Source organism: Lissotriton helveticus, chromosome 1_1 (genome assembly GCF_964261635.1).
Source record: "Lissotriton helveticus chromosome 1_1, aLisHel1.1, whole genome shotgun sequence".
NCBI classification, from domain to species: Eukaryota; Metazoa; Chordata; class Amphibia; order Caudata; family Salamandridae; genus Lissotriton; species Lissotriton helveticus.
This window is the reverse complement of record NC_136057.1, coordinates 723,644,695-723,669,061: the sequence shown is the minus strand read 5'-3', so window position 1 is coordinate 723,669,061 and position 24,367 is coordinate 723,644,695.

The following is a 24,367-nucleotide window of genomic DNA, read 5'->3' as shown; positions in this document are numbered from 1 at the left end:
AACCCTGCGGAAGCGGGGCACAACTGCCAAACGCTGAGTTGCAGAGCGAAGACTTCTGCAAGGGATGTAGAAGGCAAAACGCCTCCAGAGATAGACCGGCCCTAATCCGTGCAAGGCTCTATGAGCCAGAGTGAGAGCCTTAAACTGGACTCGATGGACCACAAGGAGCCAGTGGAGGTCCCGTAGGTGCTGTTTCATACTCGATCTTCCAGGGATTTGCAGCAGGACCCTAGCTGCCGCATTCTGTATTGTTTGCAATAAACAATGAAGCCATAGTTGTCGTTTATTTATTTATTTTAGGCAACTAACAACCATTTACCAAGAGTATAGTCCTGGCTTGTTCCTGGAGTAATATTACTTGCATTATATATCTGGATGCCATGACGCAAGCAGCCTGCAATGACACAAGCAGCACAATACCAGTCGGGCAGCACACTATGGTAAGCACAGAATTTTAGCTAATGTATTTTCAAGCCACGCCCTTGATTACATCGGTCAGGCCCCTTTGAGAGACCCCCTAGTTTTGTCATTCCACTTAAAGCCTGGTGTTATCTCTGATTTCAGCACTGCTCTGTTTAAACCTTCGCTGGTTCGCCTCTGTCCACACAGTGAAAGAGTTAACGTGTGCACCGCAAGGAAACCATTGCATATTACGGAGATGTCTCGTTGACTACACCGGTTGTGTACTATGCTAAAAATGAATGGCTGGATATTATTTTGAAAGATTATTTTACGAAGACTTTAATGCGGGCATGCTCACACCGGGTGCCATAGGAACAGAGTGTGACAATATTCATCTTTGCAAATCAGGGATATCATACCGCGCGCACTTGCAATTTCATAATACACCTGTTGTGAATCTGCGACTATCAAATTTCACGCACAGGCCAGGCCAGAGCACGGGGCTCATTGCACTGCAAGATGTCTTCATTACAGTCAGAGGATGAATGCTGAGTGCTTAGTCTGAAGAAGCCCCGCGGTGGGGCCCTCGCTCCCCAACCTGCTTCTGAAGGAGCTGCGTCCACGCAAGGACGAAGAGATGGGAAATGAAAGGAAGTGTCTGCCCGCTGGGTTCTAAAAGGGATTTAAAGATTCACTACTGTTTTGCTTTTTCTACTCTCGCCTTTCTGAAATGTTTTAACTCGTTCCTAGAGATTAGCGTCAGACATAATACTTTGTGCTTTATGCACTAAATGTAAGCCAAAATATAAAATAATTGTATTGTTTCTCACATGCATCCACACTGAATATGTAAATAATACCGTGCAACATAAAGGTGTCCAGTTTTTTAAAAACTATAGGTACCTGTTATGTTTATTTGGGTCTTTTTTTAAAAACAAATCAGACCATTAAAACCTGACTAACCTTGTTGTTGTCAATCTATAATTCTGGTTATCTTTTGACCAACCTGAACCTAAACCTATGCCCTGCTTTAGCTCATTCAACTAACGGTTGCGCTTTCAAGCGCTCTACAACCACAGAGGACAGCAACAAAGAAAGGCTTCACACAACAGAAAAAGAATAGCAAATAAGAGTTTTGAAAACCAGACAACGACTTGTATATGTTGAGGATGCAGAAGAAAACAGAAGTAATTATAGCAGGATCACCTACATCATAATAATATGAATGAAACATTGAATTTTATTGAGTGCTTGAAACCACCGTTTTTACCATTTTGTATTAGTGTTAGGTTGTAACTATTACCCACTTAAAAACTACAAAATAGACTCAGAAACATGGCAGAGTTCCTGCATAACTAATTCATCATCCAAAATCTCATAGTTGTACTCTTTGTATCCATCCATGAATAATGAACGGAAGGTGCATGGAAGTTAACATACCCACGTTTGGCCAGTCTTGTTCTCAAACCAGCACCACTCTGAATGCTGAGGCTAATTGCCCTACACTTACTACGGTAACATAGGTACAACATGTCCCACGATCCAAAGCTAAGCCGACCAAAGGGTGACAAGGCAAATACTGGATGATGGTAAGTGTCATGAAATGGAACCAGTTGGCAGTGAAGGCGATAAGGTCGGATTTTGATTTTATGGCCTGCAGGTTCAATGAAGTTCTCTAAAATTAATTTCGTTAGGTTTCATTTTTCACAAAATGATGCGTGTCCCTACAAAACATAGCAGGTTCTCACACCTAGCCCCTTGTAACACAATCGCCCAAAAATCGGTACGATGCAAAGTGTTAATAGTTCTACAATCACTGTTTTGAATGTATGGTAAATGAATTTCTGCAGGTGTCAGAGAAGAAACTGTTAGAACAGAATTCCACGAAATGTGGTAAGTACAAATTTGCTATGTTCATCAAGTATCACTTCACCTACATACACATGTCGAGGAACTGCCACTCATACATGTGGGGCACCTGATAGGCTATTAACATATTGACACAATAGACATTAAGGGTCATAAGCAACCCTCTTGCTTTTAATTTGCCGAAAGAAGACACCACAAAAAGTATGGAACTTGTCTTTGTCAAGCAATTATCTAGTCCATTGTAACCACAGGGTGCAAAACATCACTCAACATACCTTACAAACAACCTAAGAATGCAGGGGCTTATTTACAAGCCACATGTGCTGCTGGAGCATCAATTTTTATGACGCTCCAGTGGCACAGAGTGCAGACACATATCTACGAGACTACGCAGAGCCACTTTGTGGTATAAGGACATGCAGCGCAAGTTGCGGTGTTGCCTCATACTGCGCCAGTGCGGCGTTCCTTGGGCGTTACGATGGATTTTGAGAAAATGGTCTGTAAACCTGGGAATGTGTCAAAACTGTCTGCTTCTCCAGGAAAGGTGTAACGAAGAGAAATATCTTTTTTTTTTCGCCTCGATTTTTCCTCTTTCTATGTGTGCTAAGGTGTCCCTTCCTGCACATAAACAATCCTGCCAACAATGCAGGCACCCTCGCACCTTGGTGCAAGGGTGCCTACATTGGCACTAGACACCAAATTGAGCACCGGCGCAAGCAGAAATGAAAGGAATCTTGTATCTTGTATATACGGAGCATTCCTGCCCTTTCAAATTTGCAAAGGTCACCGCAGCAAAAGGACTTGCGGTGATGTCCTACTCCAATTTAATGTAAATGATGTGTGGAATACAAAAACACAAAAACAGAACTCCCCGCACAGGGGAGCCCTCCCAAAGTTATTGATGAAGGGTGCCTCATAAGCGGTTGTAGTAAATTTGTAAACACAATAAGATTATGGATGGAGCACTGAAACGTTTCAGACACTCACCCCCAGTCACTATTAGCTCTGGGTTATATCCATCATCGTTATTTAGTGCACTTCACCAACCCAGTTCAGACCCAGCCATATGCAAATCAGTCTTGCACTGTTCCTCACGGGAACAGTCCATCCCGAACTGTCAAGCCAGGTCTTTCCTGGATGAAAACAAGGATCCTGGGACTGGTTTCAGGGTAACACCCATCATCAACCAAGCTAGCTTGAATCCAGTGGCAAAGTGAGCAAGAGACCCACGTCTGGGCATACCATGCCAAACTCAATAGTGACTAGGGTTGAGTGTCTGAAAAGTTTCAGCGCTCCGTACATCATCTCCTTGTGCTTGCTTTTGTTCGCCCAGAGTTGGCAGGGTATGCCCAGACGTGGGTCCCTTGCTCACTTTGCCATTGGAGTCAAGCTAGCCTAGCTGATGAGGGGTGTTACCCCGAAACCAGTCTCAGGATCCTTGTTTCCAGTCCAGGGAAGACCTGGCCTGGCAGTTCGGGCTGGACTGTTCCCATGAGGAACAGGGTCAAGACTGATTTGCATACAGCTGTGTCTGAACTGGGGTGGCGAAGTGAGCTAAAGAATGATGATGGATTTAACTTAGATTTGTGACTGGGGGTAAGTGTCTCAAAAGTTTCAGCACTCTGCCCATCATCTCCTTACATTTGCTTTGTTCACCCTAAACAAACAATACGTTTACAGTAATGTCTAATCAGCACACCACCTCTTTGCACACTTCTTCACAGACTTGTTATGCTTGTACTTGTTCTTTTTAATATCATCACTTTCTAATTTTCCCCATCTCCATTTTGTAAAATGTGAAAATGCAGAAAGTTTTTCTCATTCACTATATTTCATGTATTGTATAGGTTAGATGAATAATACCATCATCTGAAATCAGCAGTCTTTCACTACAGTATTAGGAGGTTCAGGAGGCATTATATAGAATTCACCTGTATGCAGTTGTGACCTCTCACTGCCAGGTAATTCCAAAGTTATTTTTATTCTGTGCCCTTCTAAGCAAGTCTGCTGTACAAATGGCAATTAGTTTGCAACTAATTTGAGCCGTTCTTAGACACAGAGAAGTTTAAAATGATATGGAGGTCACGTTTCACATACTACTGCACAAGAATTTGAACATTTGACAGACTGGTGATTGGGAGTTTTTTCCTCCTGCATCTGCACCGAAAACACACCTCTAGATAATATTGTAATATTAGATCAAAATGTCTGCCTTGTGTACCACTTGCTGCCATGCCCTTTCTCGTTTCCCCTACAGCACTCACTTGATTACTTTGCCCTTGAAATCCTCTGATATATTTGTACATGGCTAATTCTTGTCTTAGTCACATATTAGTTCCAACATAATCAATTTACTCAGTTCTGCATTCTCATCTATTTTAATCAGCCACAAATTAAATACCTGTGTCTACGGTTTTATCAGCAGGCTAGAGAGCTGCTGGACCGAGAGTCGGGGAATATTTGAAAATGCTTGGCATGCAGCCTTCAGAGACATAAACATTATATTTCATATACAAAATAACCTTGAATGGATATTATCAGCCTATGTAGCACTGCCTTTAAATTCAATATGTATCTTTGAAACTGCTTCTTTTGTGTAATATTTGTACAGGACCGTGAGCCAAGTTTAAAGGCAGCCTCAAAAACCCATTGTTACATATGTTGTACACATTGTATCAAATGTAGCCATCTTGCATCATGACAACGTGGCCTGCAGGGATCAATAAGGAGAGGACCTGCACGTGGGTCATTCTCCCGATACAGTTACCCAGTGTGCGTGTGCAGTCATTTATGACCCCCCTTATCCACCAGATTAGGCATCACCTGATCCAGAGGAATCCAGAATGCCACACTGGCCACGAGGAGGTCCGTGATCCTCACTTCATTTGCTTCCCCTGCCGCAAATCTCTGGCCAGGGTGCGCGACCGCTGCAGTGCAGGTTGAAGGAGGCCTGCTGTGACACCAGCAGTTCCTGTGACGGCCCTCGTGGGTGAGTGCTACTCCACAAATGTGCCTCAGACATCCTGCTGCAGTGCGAAGACGCCCGGTAAAGCCCTTTGGCCCTCACTGCTGCAGGGAGTTGAGCTCAGCATGCGCAGACTGCCTCGCCCCTGCCGGCTGTTCCTGACACCGCGGGGTTGATGAAGATCTACGCAGCAGCAGGCCCGCCTAGTAAGGTGAATCCGTGTGCCACAGCCCAGTGCGAAGACACGTGCAGCAGAGCGTGTACAGAACGCATGTGCCTCCAGCTGGGAAGAGTCCGCCCAGTAGCGAGACCATTAGCAAGCAGGCTGCATTGTGGACAAGGGACAGGGGTGCAGTAAGGCATGCTGAAGGGGGAAAGAAGACACAAAAATATATATATATATAAAGACTGCAATATTTATAATGCACAGGAGGGAGGCGAAAAGGATAAGGAAAGAGGACACAAAGCATACCAGTAAAGGACGATGAAGGAACATCTGTACAGACAAAGACAAAGGTACAGAAGGAAGACAAGACGTCTCAATAACTACCTTGTGGCCACACGGGAGTCCAACAGAGCAGTAAAAGGGTTGTTACTTCTCCACTATGCCGGAGATGAAATATTCAACTTATTCAAACACTTACCAAATACTGGCATTGCCAAGGACTACGATGCTGTGGTTGCGGCATTAGACGCACACTTCGACCCCCAACTTAATCCTGATTTTGAGCGATACAAGCTGCGCCAAGCATGCCAGCAGGAAGGGGAGTCAATCAATGCATTTTACCATTGTCTGCGCAAACTGGCCAGCACGTGTATGGAGGATGAGCTGCCAAAGGAAATAAGAGCTCAGATTATCCAAGGGTGTTGCGAGAAGACGCTAAGAGGCCTTATCTTACGCCAACCAAAATTTGCACAGGAGGGCATCCTTATATTAGCGAGGACCCACAATCTTTCCACAGCAAGAGCAAATGAAATGGACCAGGCCCTCACAAAAATGCAAGAAAAACCAGAGACCATCCAACCAGAGCGTGCAGACGCTCTCCGAGCAAGGACCCGGAGTGATACACCCAAGAAGACAAGGCCCGAAACGCTTAAGACGTGGTGTGGGTACTGTGGGCACAAACCACATGCGGCAAAGGAATGCCCCGTGCAAGGCAAAACCTGCGCAAATTGGGGAGTCCCAACTGTTGTATTGCATTTTAGGACCCTACTGTAATTTTCCCGATTCATGCTCTTATATAGGTATAAATCACCATATCCTTATATAGGCATAGAAATCAACACCATATTTAGACATAGCTCATGCAGTCCAAATACAGCAGGGCTACTTCCACTAGTTTCGAAAATCCACAACGATTTGTTGGAAAACTCGGCTTCAGCAGCTAGGGACTTCCCTTTGCTTGAATACTGACTTGTCCAAGAACTAATGGACTTTTCAAAGAACTGAGACTCTTTGATGACGTTATTATGTCCACCTTTATGTCAAACTCGGCACCTTCAAGGTATAAATATGCCCACACTTGCCATAGCAAGCACACAGTGGTTTGGAGCAGTTCGACTATCTACTTGCCTGACGCATCCTGCTACAGCAAGCGCCAAAGGAAGCCGACCCTCCAGCAGACGCACTGAGAGAGACGCTGTCTTTTCTCTTGCTGAGAAATCCAGCTCTGGTGTTTCCAAGCTACCCTTGTGGGTTGTTGGGAAATTGAGTCCTGAGCCTGACCTTCTTCATTCTAAACCAAGATACGGAGCTGATTGGACCCTTAGAGAAATCTTGGATAGATTCTTGGCAAAGAATACTGAATTTATGCTACACCTCACTTATTTCTTCCCTCGTACTAGACTTAAGTTAGGAACATCGGGATAGGCATATTGTAGAAGCACCAGTTGAGTACTTTTTAGCCTCTGTTATTTATATATGTATTTATCTATGGTCTAGGAGCCATACAATGCTTTTACAGTATTATTTTATCCTACTCTTTTTACTGTGCGCATTATACTTTGCAACCAGTATTACGATTGTAGCAGTTCATTTCTTCTGCTTGAGAAAGAAGACTGTTCCATAAATACTTTTCTTGAAAACGCCTATCTATCTATTTCTCTGCACCTCTGGTGAAATGAAGCATGCACGAATGACTAAGTAAAATATCTATCATTGTTTCCACGACTCTGAAGATCAGTTTTATCTTGGGAAAACAAAGTTGTCATGTTTATGCGGTTGTCAGAAACTAAATCCCTTCTTGTGAACTCGAGAAAGTTTCTAGTGACCTCTGAGCAAGCTGGCACTCACAATTAAGTCTAATATACTCGATAGAGACCTAGTAGACATAAGTCCTACATCACATCTATAGGATATCTTATTCCAATGCGCAGAGCCTATTGGGAATATAGGAACTACACTACATGGCGCCCAACTTTTGGTAAGGCACTAATTTAACGCTAGATACTAGAGTAACTCAGTCGAGCTTTTCACAGAGACCACTTTTTTCCCCATAAAATACTCCAATAGACGTCTGGAGTGGGTTAAAAGGATAAAATATCCGCCATAACTGAGTAGGACGAAAAATCCTATTTATTAGTTTTTAGTTTGTTCAACGTTGAAGGATACAGTGTTCCAAAATATTGGGCACCTTATCTTTATTTCCTTGAAACTTGCTCTGCAAAACTTCTTAACAAAATGTCAGACGATGACAATCCCGGGGGCAGTGGAACCGCAGTAAATGCAAACCAACCAGGTTTTGACACTACAGGTTTCTGACATGACGATGCGGATGCTATAAACATCCCGGAAAATGTGCAGAAAACAATAGCTATAAAGCTTATAGAAAATGGCCTATCAGCAAGAGGTGGTAGGGAAATTTTCGTCACAGAGTCACATGAATATGAGTTATTCTATTCATGGATTATCTTTCCACAAGCAAATCCAACAACACATCTGTTCCACTTTATAAGATAGAGGAACATCCAGCGGAATACATTCCTTTCGAGGACATTGAAATTCCACTAACTTACCAAGAGCATCAGCTCTGGTTTAAGGGCGCCCTACAACATCAAAATCCCATTACCAGGCTCAGTCCACTAGGTAGACCAGGAGCAACATGGCAGGTACTAGCCAGCTATACACCACATCCTGCCATTGAACAAATTACAGGTCCAGAACTATTAGCTCAGCTAAAACAATTAATTAAAATCCATAGACAATTGGTACAATATCTCATGCGGACTCTAACAGTCCAACCTGCTATAAGAATTCCACAGCACACCCCTCATCAGGGGAACACAAACAAAATTACACCACAGACTATACAATCGGTCATCGGTATATTACCCACAAAAAGGGAACAAATTCCATTCTAGTTAGCTCAAAAAATTACTCAGATTGAGGCAGTATTTCCTGATAGTACACCTCATGAGAAACACAGGATTCTAACAATCCGTTTACCAATGGGGATCGCACCACACCTGGATGACTGTGACACTTGGGGTAAAGTCTTTGCTGCAATCTACATAAAAACTCATGGTGTAACGTCTATGGCGGTGATACCAGACGTCCTGAAACAGATTCAAAATGGATACGGGGCAGAGCCTGCTTTAAATCTAGGTATGATGTTACTGAAAGATTTCAAATAGGTCTCAGCTATAATATTAGCTAATATTAAAGGTGAAGCAGCATCCGTGGCAATCCGCCAAAAACTAAAAGAACTTGATGTAATTGAGCAACCATATGAACTGGCCAGGATAGTAAAAAAATCCTAGGAAGAACTAGGAAGAGATAGTTTGGGAGGGAAACCAGTAAAGCCCGAACTAACAGAAAATCCTGAAAAAGTTGTTATCAAAAACACACTTACTACTCCTAAAAAGAAGTGGGATATACCAGACAGACACTTCCTAAAGAGAAGGTAGGTCTCCTCAAAAGGAGTACTCTGAAAAAAGGTATAACCTCAGAAATAGGGATAATTTAAGAAAACTTAATACATATCAAGATACTGATACACGTTCCTCCCGTACCTTTCAGACTTCCTCACAGAAATCGGAAAGAAGAGGACGATCAGAACACAAGGAAGAACGCGTGAAGTCCAAAGACAATCAACACGTTTAGAAAAATAAGAAAACTCAATTCACAAAAAAGAGGGTAGCAAGTCTTAAAATCAGACATGCTGAGGATCTTGAGGACACAACTCAAGAATAGAGAGTGGGCCTAGACAATGCTGGACAGCGCAGCAGAGGTTACCATAGCTCGCAAGATCCTGAAGGATCATCTGGAGACAGTGGACCTGAATGAATGCATTCAAGTTGAAACTGCGGATACCAGGGTTAGTGTACCACATAAGTTATATGAAGTCACACTCTGAATAGAGGGGGACATAACTAGGAAAATAAAAGCACCTTTTGGGAAACTATCTAAGGCTTATGGCATTCTTATGGCTGAAAAAGACTGCCCACCTGAATTTGTCAGGGAGTGCCCACATGGCGAAGAGATCATTATGCCAGCCTTCTCAAATCATATTCCAATTCTCAAAAAATACACTTATGCCAGAAAATGGGCTGTGGCCCAGGCTCCAGCATTATATAAAAATCACGTGGGATGGGATGAGGATTCCCCTCACCATAAGAACCAGTTAAAAAATCAACCAACTGCTCAGAAGCAGTATCCAGTTAAACAAGAATCTAAAAAACAGGTCAGGGAGATCCTAGATCAACTTGAATACCAAGGGGTGATTGAAGCATGCACCTCATTCATGAACAGTCCTTTGTTTCCTGTCTCCAAAGATATGTCCAGTGACAACATCCAGGGATAATAATGACTTACAGTGTAGGAAAACTGTGCCTTGGATGGCTACAAAAGTCCACACTCCCAGAAATAAAACAACACTTAACTTTACTTAAAAATGACATTGACTTACGAGAATTCCTACTCGGACCTCGCAAACCACGTCATAAACGTTTCTTTTACAAAAAACGGTGCCACTGACCTCGTCCAGAGAAACGTAAGATCTGCAAGTTGCAAGGTCCTCTGTGGAGATACAGGCATTATTATCAACGAACTGCCCCATACTTTTGGCAGAAATGTTAGGTCATATCTTAAACATGTCCGATACCAGTGGCATTGTACATATATTTAAGACGATTTTTTCGGTACTGTTAGCACCCTTTGAAGCAGTCCTGGGCATTTTTCCTAACTTCGTGCACTCTGTGTTCGGCGGCCTGCCTCTCATCTTGGGACTCGTAGCAGGGATACTATTTTTATTACTCCTGCTCCGTTATGGCAAATCCAGTCACCAGCGATACCCAAATTACCATGGAGAATGCTCTTCTGGCAATGCAGTATCGAGAACGCATAACACAGATCCTTGGCTTGGCTCGTTTGAGAGATCTGAATACCACGTGGTTCCTGTCATTCAGACCAATCTGGCAAGATTGCATCTTACCTGTTCTACGATGCCTGCTTTGTGGAGAGGAATGCGTGTTGGATATCTGTCTAACACTTCCATCAGCTATGCCAACGGATGTCGACGCATTACTGGGTCAGGTAACGGCTCATGTATTGTGTTGCCCACAAAGGCTACCAATCCTGATGACGGCATTCATTGAGATCTCACCGGCAATTACAGCTGTAGGTGTGATACGAGGACCACTAGGCACACAGGTACCATCAACTGCGAACATTGCTAATGCGACTGACGCTGACGGCGATGCTTCTCACCTGTGTACGATTGATCTACTTAATGAAGTGGTTCAACTTTCATCTACTGTGGTAAACGATTTCTTTGCCAGCCTACACTAATTAATGTTTTCTCCTGATACCGAGAATGACTTTTGGAGTTAGCACACAGCATTCTTTCAACTCTGAAATTCGACCTTCAGTTTTTCATAACAAAACTTCCAACTTTGAGACTCTATTTTTTTTTTTTTGTTTAACGAAATATTTTGGCCTTTTTCCAAACACAATGAACTTTGGCACAAAGCAATCTGCTTAAAGTAGAACTATTCTTAGAGAACAAGAATTAGTTGAATACTTCCTAGAAACAATATTGACCTAATTTACATACCAAAACAGTTTGTATATTCTGCTATGGGATGATCTCGACTTTTCTTATGTAAATAAGAGCCATTTCATAAATGTAATTTCGTGATTCATTCGGTTAGCATTTCCAATATGATATTATGTACTTACAATGATATCATTGCCTTTTAATGCGTTCAGTACAAATGCTCATTTTTCTTTCTTCGTGTATGAGCATTTCAAAATGCATTTTGAATGTATCCTCGGGTGGGATTGAAAAACATAAGCTCTAGAATATGTTTTATTGCTTGAACTTACTTGAACATGATAAACGTGGAGTGCGTGTTGTATTGCATTTTAGGATCCTACTGTAATTTTCAAGATTAATGCCGTTATATAGGTATAAACAACCATATCCTTATAAAGGTATATAAATCATAACCATATTTAGACATTGCTCATGCAGTCCAAATACGGCAGGGCTACTTCCACTAGTTCCAAAAATCCACAACGATTTCGTGGAAAACTTGGCTTCAGCAGCTAGGGACTTCCCCTTGCTCGAATACTGACTTGTCCAAGAACTCATTGAGTTTTCAAAGAACTGAGACTCTTTGATGACGTTATTATGTCCACCTTTACGTCAGACTTGGCACCTTCAAGGTATAAATATGTCCACACTTGCCATAGCAAGCACACGGTGGTTTGGAGCAGTTTAACTATCTTCCTGCACCGAAGCATCCTTCTACAGCAAGTGCCGAAGGAAGCCAATCCTCCAGCAGACGCACTGAGAGAGACGCTGTCTTTTCTCTTGCCTAGAAATCCAGCTCCAGTCGTTCCAAGCTACCCTTGCGGGTTGTTGGGAAATCGAGTCCTGATTCTGACCTTCTTCATTCTAAACCAAGGTACTGAGCTGATTAGACCCTTAGAGAAATCTTGGATAGATTATTGGCAAAGAATACTAAATTTATGCTACACCTCATTCACTTCTTCTCTCGTACTAGACTTAGGTTAGGTAAATCGGGGTAGGCGTATTTTAGAAGCACCAGTTGAGTACTTTTTAGCCTCTGTTATTTATATATGTATTTATCTATGGTCTAGGATGTTCCGATGCCGACCGGCCCAACACCGCAGGAGTGAAGAACGTCCGAATCCTCTACCCTCACCATGACCCCCAACACCCGCAATCAAAACGGATGGTAGAGAACACGACACCGGGAGAAGGTGGGTAACAAAACAAGGGAACCCAAGGTCTTGGGGAACACAACTCGTCTCCTCTGGCTTCTTGGCAGCTGACAGCTTGACACAGACGAGACCGCCCAGATAACAAACGGGAGTGGCTTGATACGAAACAGGAATTCTTCCACTGCAATCGTATTGGTTGTTTCTTGCGTAACCCCAGACCAACCACGCCCCCTCGGGAAACACCGAGTATGACAAAGGGGGTGGAATTCACAATTCTTAGGACAAAAAAGGACAGGGGAAAAATGGTATCAAAGGGAATACGAAAGACACCCAAAAAACCCCTGGGATCTAAAAAAGAACATGAAGATAGCACAAAAACGGCCGTTATTCAGCTCCTTCGTGAAACCACCCAAACACAGCGTATAACAAGATGGTTTGGATACAAAAAGGGATAATAACGGGACGTTAAAACACAAAGGAAATGCAGCCGCGAATCCCAGAACATCACCGAAGATCAAAAACAGGTCCCCAGTAAAGGGTTCAGAAATGCCCAAGGGAATAGGAAAACAAGGGAGCAGGGGAAAAAGGGGATCAAAACAAAGCACTAGAAAAGACCGCTGGAACGGAGCTCAAAGGAAGGGAAACAAGGTAGAACCACAGGAACAGGAATCACACGGCAAGGGACCAATAAAGAAACCAAGCACCTGTTTCCTGTTGGCAGCCCCCTTTTAAAGCGAGCTCTAGGGAGCGTCCATAAATTCGCATATGCACTTGGCACTTTTAAGAAAAACCGCTAACGGGGAACTAAACAGAAGGAACCAGGCCCCCTTGAACCCTAACAGTACCCCCTCCCGAAAGCCTCCCTACAGGCCTTGGCTTCCTAGGGTGCAGGCGATGAAACAGACGAACTAATCGGGCAGCATGAACCCTACTTGCCGGAACCCAAGAACGGTCCTCTGGGGGATAACCCTTCCAGTCAATTAGGTAATACAGCCGTCCCTTCATCCGCTTGGAATTCATAACAGTTTTAACCTTATTCTCCACGTTATCATCTATTAAAACGGGAGGAGGAGGTGGCAACTCTTGAGAAGTGGTGACGTATGGCTTCAACAAAGAGGTGTGAAATACAGGATGAATACCATACTCAGCCGGTAAAGCCAATCTGATCGCAACTGGATTCACCACCTTCTGGACAGGAAAGGGACCTACAAACAGAGGCTGTAATTTTCTTGGTCCTGGCAACTTCAGATTCTTTGTTGATAGCCAAACCCTATCCCTAACTGCATACAGAGGAGCTGGCCGTCTATGCCTATCTGCCTGTACTTTCATGGCTTTCTTGGACTCAAATAAATGCTGTTGGGCTTTCTTCCAGATTTCAATCAAACCCCTACTCAGGGAATCCACTGCTGGTACCCTCTCAGATGGCTGAATAGGAATGGTCTCGGGATGGAACCCCATTGAACAATTAAACGGGGACATGCCTAAAGCTGAGTGCATGCTGTTATTATATGCAAACTCAGCCACAGGAAGGGCTTGTACCCAACTGCCCGCCAGTGACGTTAGCAAACAGCGCAAATACTGCTCCATGGTTTGATTGGTACGTTCTGTTTGCCCGTCGCTTTGTGGATGGTAAGCTGTTGACAAACGTACTTCCATCTTTAATGATCGACACAGGGCAGTCCAAAAATGTGAAACAAACTGTGCCCCTCTATCTGAAACGATGGCAGTAGGAACCCCATGCAGTCGGATCACTTGGGCCATAAACACATCAGCCAATTCTCTAGATGTAGGTAACCCTGGCAAGGGAACAAAGTGAGCCATTTTTGTGAATAAATCCACAACAACTAAAATGGCCGTAAACCCTGAATCAAGCGGCAAATCGGTCACAAAGTCCATACTGACCGTATGCCAGGGGGAAGGAGGTGAGGAAAATGAAATTTTGCCTGACCAAGATGCCCCCTACGTGTACCCTATGTTACATGTGTGTTACATATATGTGCATGTCACCCATGCTTATTTTCCCTTAAGTGGCCTGAACAAAGAGGCCTCTGCAATCACGTCCTGCTTTAGGATGCCAGTAATTAAGTCTCCCATGCAAGAAATATTAAGCTAACATGAAGGCCCATGTATTTACATTGTGCACTTTTAAATAAATCACGATGAAACCTTTTTTGTGGTTCAGCTGAGCCACTTTCTGAAATAATGGTTTTTCATGACTCCTGACACACTGAAAGCTGCAATTACGTATCTCTGACCTCGCATGCTTCTAGCTCAGCCGAAAGAAACCCAGCAAGGGTTGCCAAGATAGTATTATGAATAACAGTTATCTGCCTGCTGTACAGAGTCACATTCCTGCCCAGTGAGGAGGGTAAACAGAACCCGTCTGTAAAGATAGGGCCTAGCTTTCCTGTCTCCGTTTAGATGAAATCACTGTGCTTGCATCCATAGAAAGCTCACAGCCCCAGGCAATGAACGAAGAAATATATGCTTTTTCTGATTCCTAGTGACGAGCAACCTTTACTTCAGATAATACATCCCCGACTCTAGATATCTCTAAGATATCAGATAGTACAAGACGTGCTGGTCGCCCTGACACTGAAGGCTTCTCTACTAGACTGAAAGTCAGCTCTCCTCCCAGTTACACGTCAATTGCACGTCATGACCAAGTTGCACACAAGTAGGGCAAAGTTCCAGCTGGTCATGCAAACTCCTCCTCTGTGTACCACCCACCTATGACACCTACCTATCACCTACCTATGACTCATAAAGTGTACACCCACATGTACGCCCACATGCTCTTATCTGTTTTTTTTCTCTGCTCTGCGTTCCTTCCTACGCCCTATGTACAAGACAAAATGTATATATGTTGTTCATTGTTATTAAATGTTAGAAGACCCTTCCTGAACCTCAGTGGTGATGGAACAGATTCTCCCTTAACTCGAGTTATTGGAATAAAGCCCTTTTAACTTGGACACCACGGACTCTCTGCCTCTCATTTGATACATGCTAATTGTTAATGCCTAGAAATTATGCCAGGGTAATTATTTTATTTACCACATTAATTTGGCGACCGAATAGGACTATCCCTTTCCCCACACGCCGGCGACGTAGGTCCAGCTTTTGCCCCCTTCTACAGCCGTGACGGACTCCGAAGTGCACGCAGCGGGATTTCCTGCTTACTCCCTCAGGCCCACGGAGGAGACGGACTGCGACCACGCGTCCACATGAGGCGGTGAGGATCGCGGATCATCCCAACCAGAGCCCAACCCGTGAGAGAGCAAGGTCCGAGGTTTCCAGAGGTCCACCTGTTCCAAGGCGCATGCGTAGAAGTAGAAGTATCCAGTATCAAGTTTCCGAGGACTTCAAGTTCTGCTTCCCGGTGAGTACCACTATGGGGAATGCATAAAGTTTCAAGACGTGTTCATTTTATATGAACACGGTCAAGACGGATCCACGTTATTCGTGAAAACGGTCAAGACGGGTTCACGTTATTCGTGAAAACGGTAAAGACGTGTCTCATTTTTGAGACCGGTATGGTTGTACTGTATTCCAGTGCATATAGTTTTTCAAGTACATGTTTAGCTCTCTGTATCAGTTTAGGTTGTAACTGTTTTAGTGTTTAATATTTGTTTGTGTGTGAATGATTGTTGATTGTTTCAGTCTATTTTGTGAATATTGGTTTCAACATGCCACTGTTTTCAAAAGTGCGTCAGATAGGGACCAGAAAAGGCATACTAGAAGAGTCAGTTAACATCCCGCCTAGAGACACACCTGGTCATTATATGTATAATAAGCATGGATTAGACGCCATTTTGTTTTTAGATTTATGGGTAGACTATACAAAGGACCTGGAGGAAAAGTATAGATGGCCTATCTCAGGAACATGGGATTCAGAATGCATTATGAGAGTAGAGGAATCGCTATGGAAAAAGAAATCAAGACCCTCTCAGAAAGATGCCATTGAATTGTGGCGCAAAGAGTCACATAGGAGAATAGAGAAAGAATTTAATAAGGTAGAGAGAACTAAACAAGCAGCGGAAAAAGCGAAAGAAAAAGAACTAGCTAGAGTGACCACCTCAGAAACACCCAGTAGGTCGTGAACGCCACCACCTGTACCCTTTAGAGTATGTAGAAAGAAGCTGACAGCATCAGAGTTCCTTGTAAATAGCTCCTTGTAAATATGGTTTATGAAGAGCATGTCATTATTATAACTTGTTGAGTTTCTTGTGAAATATGGCTTGTGAATAGCGCCATGTGGTTATGGTTTGTGCAGAGCTTGTTATCATTACGTTAGGCAGGAGAGAGCTGGATCTCTTTCAAGTGCTTGGAGAAAACGTTTTGGAGATATACGTGTTATGTGATAACGTGGAGAGATGAGTTCATGACTTTCCCATGTACTGCAGTCATTGGGGAATGATTGTGCTTCAGCTGCCAAAGAGTTAATATCTTGTATTGAGAAGGCAGTATTTGTTTTAACATGCTGTTTAACAAGGTGTTGAGGGATTTTGGCGTTTTTTGGTGTTTGCAGGGGGCGTGTTTTTGAGCGGAAATTCGTACCCGTTCCAGTGGATGGATTTGGTTGCTTTTTTGTGAGGATTTAGGGAATCGCTTGGACTACTGTGATGCCAAATTTGAAAAGGATCTGAGCTGTGGAAGTGGTGGAAAAAGCATGTTTTGTGCGGAGGTGCGATTTGCCATGTTATCCAATGGGCGTTTTTCTGAAAATTGAGAAATTATTTTGGGGGTGTTCCAGGTGAGCTAGGGGCCCGGGAGTTGGATCAGCGGTAGAGGAGGTGGATGGCCAGATGTGCTGAATTTTGGGGATTTTTGGCTTGGGCGGAAGGGTGTGTTTGGCTAATGTGTATTTTTGGGGAAATGGAGCTGTTTTGATTTGTGCGTGCTTTTAGGCCGAGATTTCGTGGTGTGCTAAATAGTTCTTAACTGAGTCTGCGGGATCGGCTGAAACTTGGGAGTGTCTAGTTTTGCCGCAAAGTAGTTTGAAGGAAATTGGTGGAGGGGAAGGTCTCTTTTTGGCGTAGTTTGGAAGTGCGTTTTGGCACGATTTCATGGCTGTGTAGCTCACATGCATGGTTATGTGAGCTGACACTAAATGTCAGTGAGTGTTTTAGATGAATGATGGTTGATTTAATTTTTTCATTAGTTGCTGGGTCTGCCTATGTGCTTTGTCAGTTTGCTGACTGAATGGTAACATCTTGCATGGAGAGTAAAGAAGTGTTCATTTAACATTCTATTTCAAATGCGTCCGTGTATTTGTGTAGGTTTGCCTTGGAACACTTGATTAATGTGTTTTATAATGTAAATAAACCAGTCGGATTGAGATAAGGGTTTGCACGGAGGGTGCTTTAATGTTTTCACGGTTGAGAAGAAAATATAAAACAGACCCATCATAGAATGTGCTTTTAATTAGTGTAATGCAACCGTGTGTTGTTTTTTTTAAATTAAAATTTGTTCTACAAAATATACATTATTATTTCCCAATGCAAGCTGCCCTTTAGAATAGCGTGTGACAGTTAATCCACTCAATTAGAAAACATGGTTCTTTGTAAAATAATGAATCTGGCCCTTTTAATAGGTAGTATAGAAGAGCTTGCACACTTAATTATGAAAATCTTGGTTCTGCAATGCAAAATTATGGGGTTTTCACATGTTATTTTCAAAAAGTAAAATGTGATGTGTTTCCATGTCATGTTCTGTTTCCTTTTTTTTTCCTTTGCAGCTAGTAACAATATTTTATGATATAATTATTTTCAAATGCTAGCATGTGTCTAGGTTACAAAAATAAAATATGTCCTTATTTAATTACTGATTTTAGGAGGCCTGGGTACAGATATGTTTTGAATTACAGAGAATGTGTTTTTCGACCTTGAAGTTGCCTGACTCGCAGGGAAAGATATTTTGTGAAGGGAGGGCTTTTCCCTCTTGGAGCTCCGAGCAGTGCCTGTCTTGTTTTCATTGGCCATACTCCAATTCTTTTTTGCAGACACTTGGCAGCTGTTCTTAGCTCTCCGAGTTTTGAAAGGGTGGAGGGACCGCCCTGTGGGTGACATCATGGTGAAGGGGAAGGCAGTGTAGAGAAAAAAAACTTGATGAGCCGCGGAGAGAATGTTTATAAAAGGTGGGGGTCAAGTTGCTCTTCCTTACAGCCAGCACAGAAAGCTTCATTGACTTCAGATAAGAGCATGCTTGCAAATGAATAGTTTTTCCCTCGTAGTGTAAACAGAATAATTGGCAGGGGTTTCGCTCTTGCAATGAGTCCTAGCATTTACAGTCAGGCATTAAAAAGACAGCCAGGGCCCTGCAGCCCAGTCTCACACACCCTTCAGCCCTGTAGCTCAGTCTCAGTTAGAGCCCTGTGTGAGGTGCATCAGTCTCGCCCCCCCGCTCTGCAGCTCACTCAGTTAGAGCCGTGCGTCCTGTAGTGCGGTCTCACACACGCTCAGTCTCATTACGCAGGCAGTATTTATATGCCTCCCAACACTGCCCTACTACAGTACGTAGATGACATCCTAATAACAGCACGTTCAGAACCAGAATGTGCAAATGCATCACTGACAGTTATACACTTTCTGGCTGACAAGGGGCACAGGGTGTCCCCTTCCAAGTTGCAATTCTGTGAAAAGCAAGTGGTGTACCTTGGACACTTACTTTCCAAGGAGGGTATACAGCTAACACAAGCCTTTCATTCAGTTAATTTCTAGCCTTTCACAGCCCAAGACACAAAAAGAAGTACGTGCCTTCATTGGCCTCACTTCATACTATAGGCAATGGATTCCCCAGTATGCCTATCTAGCCAAACCACTCATACAATTGACAAAACAGGACACAAGAACATACCTTGGCATTTGAGGAATTAAAAAGAGCATTATGTCAAGCACCAGTTTTAGCGACTCCATGTTACAGCAAACATTTTATGCTGTTTGTAACTGAACGGGATGGAACAGCGTTATCTGTCCTCACACAAGATCAAGTAGGAAAACACAAGCCTTGCGCTTATTTTTCTAGTACCCTAGATCCAGTGGCCCAGGCTCTGCCTGCGTGCCTGAAATCAGTTGCAGCAACAGCCCTAGCCATAAGACAAAGTGACTCAATAAGTGTTGGGTCACACTCTGACAATACAGGTACCACATGCAGTGGAGGTTCTCTTAAACAGGACACAGACACAACATTTGACTGTAGCAAGACTGACAGGATATGAACTGACATTATTTCAACCACACATAGAGATCAGACGTTGTAATATTCTGAATCCTGCAACACTTTTGCCCTTAAGTACAGTAAATGCACCACCACATGACTGTGTGGAAGTAATGAATATAGTGACAAAACCAAGACAAGACCTGACAGATATTGCACTTTCAGACCCAGACTTAACGCTCTATGTAGATGGATCATGCATGAGTACGAGTGCAGGAGAGTTAGTAGCAGCAGCTTATGCTGTGACCACTGCTACTAAAATCATAAGAGACACAGAAAATAGACACACTATCAGCACAAGCAGCAGAGCTCATCGCTCTGACACAAGCCTGCATAAGAGCTAAGCACTTAAGAGTGAACATTTATACCGACTCACAATATGCCTTTGGCGTAGTTCATGATTTCGGGGTACTTTGGAGGGAAAGAGGTTTCTTGACCTCCCATGGGAACAAGATTCAGCACGGCCCGCTTATTCAAGCCTTGTTAGAAGCAATACATTTACCTACAGCCATTTCTATCCTGAAGTGCAAAGCTCACACCAAAGTTACAGACACCATTTCCCAGGGTAATGACCTGGCAGACCGAACTGCTAAACTTACAGCCCAGACAGCCCAGACACCAACAGACACGACAAGGACAGAGGTACCATTACTGACAACATGTATGACGGTCAGGGATCCCACTCAAGATGTACTCGACATACAGACACATGCCACTGCAGATGAGATAAAGAAATGGACTGAACAAGGAGGGGTCCAGACTGAACAAGGTTGGATGACTAAGGGAAAAGGTACATGGTTTCTTCCAGATTCTATGGTACAAGTAATCATAAACACAGCACATAGTCCAGCACACTTGGGAGAAAAAATAATGATAGACAGCTTACAGAATATCTGGTTTAACAAGCACATGCGTACAGCAGCGAAGCAGAAAGTACGAACATGTATGATCTGTTGCCAGTTCAATCCAGGTAAAGGCATTCCGGTGGAATAAGGCGGATTTCATCCTCCTGACCACCCTTTTGAGGTCCTCCAGATGGATTATATCCAAATGAACAGATGTAGAGGTTACAAGTATGTCTTGGTAGTTGTGTGTGCACTATCTAGATGGACACAAGCATATCCAGTTCCAGATTATACTGCTGTGACAACAGCCAGACAATTAGTGCGCGAGTACTTCCCCAGGTATGGATTACCTCGGGTCGTCTATTCTGATAACGGTCAGCCATTCTCCTCTGAATTAATGAAACAAGTGTCTCTTCTGTTAGGATATACTTGGAAATTCCATTGTGTAAGACACCCTGAAGCAACAGGCCTTGTAGAAAGACATAATCAGACAATTAAGACAAAGCTTGCAAAGATATGTGCAGATAAAGGCGTGGATTGGATGGTGGCCATGCCGGTTGCCCTCTTTTACATGCGAATGGTAGCTCATTCCAGAACAGGCCTATCTCCGTATGAAGTAGTCTTCGGTAGACCGCCAAATATGTGGGGTACGCCTATGCCAAAAAAAAATAATAATAATAAAATAACTGATGTTGACAGTAACATGCTGACAGATTACCTGGCTTCCTTGATGTCTGCACTACTCTCTTGTCATTCACAGGTTGCTGCCGCCTTCCCTGACAACACCCAGGTCAAGGAACACGCCATAGTCCCTGGGGACCTCGTTTTTTTTTGTGTTCGGAACTTTGATCGATCAAGCCCCCTTGAGCCACGTTGGGAGACGCCGAAGTTGGTGCTACTGACCACGAGGACCGCCCTGAAAGTCGAAGGACGCAAGGGAAACTTCACGCTCAACACTATAAAAGACACTTTGGACAATCTGATACAGATACTAAAAACATAAAAAAAAAAAATACAGACTTTGCGCCGCTTGCGCCGCTTTTACTAGAAAAGACTCCACAGCAGGAGTATAAATCTAAGTTAAGATCTAGTAAGTCAGACGTAGTTTAATTGTCTAAGTCCACTCGGTGGTGAATCGGTTAGACTAGATTTCTGACATGTATAAGATCACATACGAGAATAGTAAGAAGAGAAAAATGAGAGAAAAGTACTGCAAGTTATTACGCAGTAGATGTATAGTTACTTTGATCATTCTTTTTATTCTGTGCATTGTTATGATCTGTGTTAGTTTAATACTACATGTTTTCTTTCCTCCTATTGCCTCACATATGCACTCTTCCCTTAACAGCACCATAGAGCATACGTTTAGTGACCTGCCACCCCATGAATTGTCATATCGACTTGCATTGCGTAACAATACTTTTATTCAAATGTTACACCATTCTCATCAGACCAGCAATGCGACTAATTGCTGCGTATGTGGCCAACTGCCACCTTATCAAAAGGCGAAGGGAGTTCTGCCCTTCTATCCTCTGCCGTTCTCACACAATGGTTCATGTGGAGCATGGTTTGCCTTAATGACCTCAATAGATAGAAAGTACATAGCTTATCCAGGTGGCTGGATATATGGAAACCTGAATAAAGTAATGAATGAAGCATGTTTTCCAGACAAAGACGGATTTCCTCAAAGGAAGGGAACCGATCTAGAGAATGAAGAGTACGAGCAGGGAAATGCATCCGTTAATTTTATAATGTTAAATGTTCAGCCCAAGCAAAATACAGGTCCACCTTTTATTTCAGTTCTACCAGCAAAAGGTGATTTATGTGTTAATAAGAAAGGCTCAGTACATATGGGACACAGCGAGTGTAAAGTTGTAGTAGTGTTTAATGATGAAGGACTTTCTTCTTTCAAAACATCACGCCATACCTATTTCATTTGCGGTCAGACAGCCTATGTACATCTGCCCTTAGACTGGGGTGGGACTTGTTATATAACATTCTTATTGCCACCTGTATTCTTGGCCCCATCCCATTATCATAGAGATTCACGACTAGAGCATGTTAGACAAAGGAGAGAGACAGATGCCTCAGGGATGGATCAGACTGAAACAGCTTGGGAGCAATATACAGATTTCAACAAAGGATTCTTCTTTTTCATAGGTCCCGTCCAAAACAGTAAACTGATACGCAAGTTAACAAGGACTCTTGAAACAGTAGTGAATGTGACTGCGTCTGCCCTGGCGAACTTGACCCAGGAGCAGTCTGCCATTAGACTTGTCGTTCTTCAAAATCGCCTCGTTCTAGACGTCATCTTGGCGGATAGGGGCGGAGCTTGTAGCGTGATCCGATCTAGTTGTTGCGTTTTCATCCCAAATAACGCGCCATCTGTGTATGCAGCGATAACAAGGCTCCACAAGATTGCTCATGGCATACATCAAGACCCAGGCACATGGACTTGGTCCAGTTGGCTCTGGGGTGTGATATCTGCTTGGGGATGGAAAGTGTTGTCCTTCCTAGGAATGATCCTACTCATGATATTCGGTTGCTGTCTCTGTCTGCAGTGTGGCCCGGCCATATGCGGCCTGTGTGCAACTGCATGTATTCCACATCCAAGTATACAAAGGGTTAAGGACGAACAAATGATGCTGTATGATCAACTATACGGTCTCATGAATATAGATGTATCCTGAAGGGTTACGTAGGGGACAAGGAGGGAATGAGGAAAATGAAATTTTGCCTGACCAAGATGCCCCCTACGTGTACCCTATGTTATATGTGTGTTACATATATGTGCATGTCACCCATGCTTATTTTCCCTTAAGTGGCCTGAACAAAGAGGCCTCTGCAATCACGTCCTGCTTTAGGATGCCAGTAATTAAGTCTCCCATGCAAGAAATATTAAGCTAACATGAAGGCCCATGTATTTACATTGTGCACTTTTAAATAAATCACGATGAAACCTTTTTTGTGGTTCAGCTGAGCCACTTTCTGAAATAAGGGTTTTTCATGACTCCTGACACACTGAAAGCTGCAATTACGTATCTCTGACCTCGCATGCTCCTAGCTCAGCCGAAAGAAACCCAGCAAGGGTTGCCAAGATAGTATTATGAATAACAGTTATCTGCCTGCTGTACAGAGTCACATTCCTGCCCAGTGAGGAGGGTAAACAGAACCCGTCTGTAAAGATAGGGCCTAGCTTTCCTGTCTCCGTTTAGATGAAATCACAGTGCTTGCATCCATAGAAAGCTCACAGCCCCAGGCAATGAACGAAGAAATATATGCTTTTTCTGATTCCTAGTGACAAGCAACCTTTACTTCAGATAATACATCCCCGACTCTAGATATCTCTAAGATATCAGATAGTACAAGACGTGCTGGTCGCCCTGACACTGAAGGCTTCTCTACTAGACTGAAAGTCAGCTCTCCTCCCAGTTACACGTCAATTGCACGTCATGACCAAGTTGCACACAAGTAGGGCAAAGTTCCAGCTGGTCATGCAAACTCCTCCTCTGTGTACCACCCACCTATGACACCTACCTATCACCTACCTATGACTCATAAAGTGTACACCCACATGTACGCCCACATGCTCTTATCTGTTTTTTTTCTCTGCTCTGCGTTCCTTTCTACGCCCTATGTACAAGACAAAATGTATATATGTTGTTCATTGTTATTAAATGTTAGAAGACCCTTCCTGAACCTCAGTGGTGATAAAGCCCTTTTAACTTGGACACCACGGAGTCTCTGCCTCTCATTTGATACATGCTAATTGTTAATGCCTAGAAATTATGCCAGGGTAGTTATTTTATTTACCACAGAGGCACTGGCAATGGGTGCAACAACCCAGACGGAGACACGTGCGAGGACTTACTAACAGCACAC